Below are 2,980 nucleotides of genomic sequence, written 5' to 3'. Positions count from 1 at the left end.
TTCTTTCCTTTCTTTCTTTCTTTTTCTTTCCTTTCTCTCTCTCTTTCTTTCTTTCTTTCTCCTTCCTTCCTCCTTTCTCTTTCTTTCTTTTTAAAAATTTTTTTTTGAGAAGGAGTTTCACTCTTGTTGCTCAGGCTGGAATGCAATGGTGTGATCTCAACTCACCGCAACCTCCATCTCCCAGGTTCAAGTGATTCTTCTGCCTCAGCCTACCAAGTAGCTCGGATTACAGGCATGTGCCACTATACGTGCATGTAATCCTGGCTAATTTTGTATTTTTAGCAGAGATGAGGTTCCTCCATGTTGGCCCACCTTCCTCGGCCCCTGAAAGTGCTGGCATCACAGGCGTGAGCCACCACATCTGGCCTTCTTAAGCTTCTTAAAATGTCTGCATACATTTGAGGACATGTTGTGGAAATTCATTTCCAGTGCTGATAATGTGCATATCTAATGTAGGGAGGCCTCTTTATGAAAAAACATGCACCTATCTGCAGGCTTCCCACTTACCTGGGTCCTGGACCTTGTAGATTCTCTGTAGCTGGTGGGCAACAAAAATCATTTGTTATACCTGGGGCCTGTTAGTGTAGGATGTGGCGTCATGAAGTCCAGGTGTGGTACGGGGAATAATTGTAAAGCGTGGTGTGGGTACAATCAGTGCACGAGACAATTTTAGATGGAACACTTGAAACTTTTTTAATAGTGATATGTTTATTTGAACATATTAAGAAAAAAGGAAAACTTGATGATCAAACTTGGCAATTTAATAGATATTATTGCTTAGGACAAGACTGAATTTTATAAAAGTGAGTTTATTAATGAAATATTTAAGTAAATAATAATCTAAGTGGTACTTGGCTTTGGTAGAAACTCAGATGGGAATTGCAATTTCAGCTGATACCTTGATTTCAGCCTGGAAGCCCCTGAGCAGAGGATGCAATTAACCCTTTTTCCTGGACCCCAGACCCTTGGAAACTAGATAATAAATGTGTGTGGTTCTAAGTTGCTGAGTTTGTGGTAATTTGTTATGTACCAATAGAAAATTGATATACGCTTCAGCCAGATCGCCACCTAGCCGCCATCATGGATACCAGCTGTGTGCAGCCTATCAAGCTGGTCAGGGTCACCTAGGTCCTGGGCAGGACCCGTTCTCAGGGACAGTGCACGCAGGTGCACATGAATTTATGGATGACGCTCCATCATCCACAACGTAAAATGCCCTGTGTGTGCGGGCAACGTGCTCCGCCTGTTGGAGTCGTCAGAGTAGGAGGCCCGGAGGTTGCGCTGAGTCAGAGTAGGAGGCCCGGAGGTTGTGCGGAGTCAGAGTGGGAGGCCCGGAGGTTGCGCTGAGCTTGACGCCTCAGTGGGTCTTGGATGGTGGGTTCAGCCACTTGGCCGATGGGAATGGTGTGTCACGATCTGTGCCTTTATTTTGTGCCACCACACGTAAATTGAGCTGCACCTTTAAATAAAGTGTTTGTGTTCCAAGTTTTTTTTTTTTTTAAACCAACATACATTGTTAGAGGCTTAGACTTGAGAATTGTCACTCATCTAGCAAATTTCTTATAGCAAACCAGGTCCTCCTTTGTAACATGGCGATACCCGTTTGTCAGTTAGCAGGAGCAACAGGTGAGGAAATACATGTAAATTCTTACCTAAAGTGAGGAAAATATTGGGCTGAAGAACTGTCGGTTAGAACACAAGAGTTATAGGATAATTCCCACCACTTTTCCCCAGTTTCATGATTCCAGGGATGGCAAACTCTGGCAAATTTCAGTGAAGATTTACAGTATATGACTTGGCAGAATTTCTTTTAAAGATGAGACCTCACCATGTTGCCCAGGGCAGAGCGCAGCGGCTATTCGCGGGCACCATCACAACGCACTGCAGCCCCGACCTCCTGGCTCGAGCAGTCCTTCTGCCTCAGCCTCCCGAGGATCTGCGATTACAGACATCCACCACCATACCTGGATGGCAGAACTTTCATTTAATAGCCTAGTTTCTTGACTCAGTTCTTCCTAACCATTTCAAAAGGGTCTGAGCTTGAATACAAGCCTGATGAGACATTGGAGCATGGAAAATTCTGGCCAGCACATCATCTTTTTTAGGGAAAAATGACAGGCTGATGCTTTTGGGTGTGAGGTCAGATGCAAGGACAACTAGGTAACAAGGCCTCCGCTGAGCTTCCTGATACAACCTTCTGTCCATGCCTGGGGGAGAAAAAGTGCTCTGCTCAGGATTTTGATGGAATAGCCACTCACGGGATTTCAGATAAAAAGGCTTTTCAAAAGGCCTTGGAAATGATTTCTTAGAGCAAAAAGAAATGGGTGCCCAGTGAGTAGCTTAATCCAGCTTGAGTTTTGCTAATTAGGAAGATATGATCATTATTCCGGAGTCAGACACGCTGCCGTTGTGCCACGAGGCCACGGGTGATTTGATCATTATTCTAAAGTAACTTCACTGCAGATAAAAGTCACCTGGGTCACTTATTCTAAAAACTTCCCAGATCCCCAATTCCCATGCCCAGAGAGTCGGATTCGGGAATCTTAGGTAGACGCAGCTGTCTGCACTTTATCAGGCGTCCCAGGTGATTATGATGTCTGCCCGTAACTAAGGCGGGAGGTGCACTGGTAAATGTCTAGCAGCCAGCTTCTAGGGAAGCGAACCCTGATCTGTAGCGTTTGCAGTTTTCGGAGGCAGAAACACCCCCAGCAAGGCTTATGTCACTGACTGGGTGCAGAATTGGGAAGAAATACGAAGTAGCCCTTCCACCACACAGGTACGCAAACAATCAGATACAAACAATCCTAAGAACATAGGAGTGAAATGCAGTAAAATGATTAGGAAATGCTGGGTTGTAATTATGTACTGTCTTTCTTCTAAATATAATTTATTTAATTCTGTTTATATAATCTGATGGTTAGTAGTGGTTCTGTTTATCAACCGGTTCACAAAATTCCTAAAAATGTAACATTAGGCTTTC

At 44.2% G+C, this 2,980-nt stretch overlaps 1 pseudogene; it reads left to right on the top strand.

Annotated features, from left to right (window-relative positions):
* Positions 1-413: 413 nt before the first annotated feature.
* Positions 414-1,285, top strand: LOC116535127 (annotated as a pseudogene).
* Positions 1,286-2,980: the final 1,695 nt, after the last annotated feature.

The sequence above is a fragment of the Sapajus apella genome, unplaced genomic scaffold (genome assembly GCF_009761245.1).
Source record: "Sapajus apella isolate SASKATOON/1434 unplaced genomic scaffold, GSC_monkey_1.0 scaffold92, whole genome shotgun sequence".
Taxonomy (NCBI): domain Eukaryota; kingdom Metazoa; phylum Chordata; class Mammalia; order Primates; family Cebidae; genus Sapajus; species Sapajus apella.
Note: the sequence above shows the minus strand (reverse complement) of the source record. Positions and strands in the feature narration are given on the sequence as shown.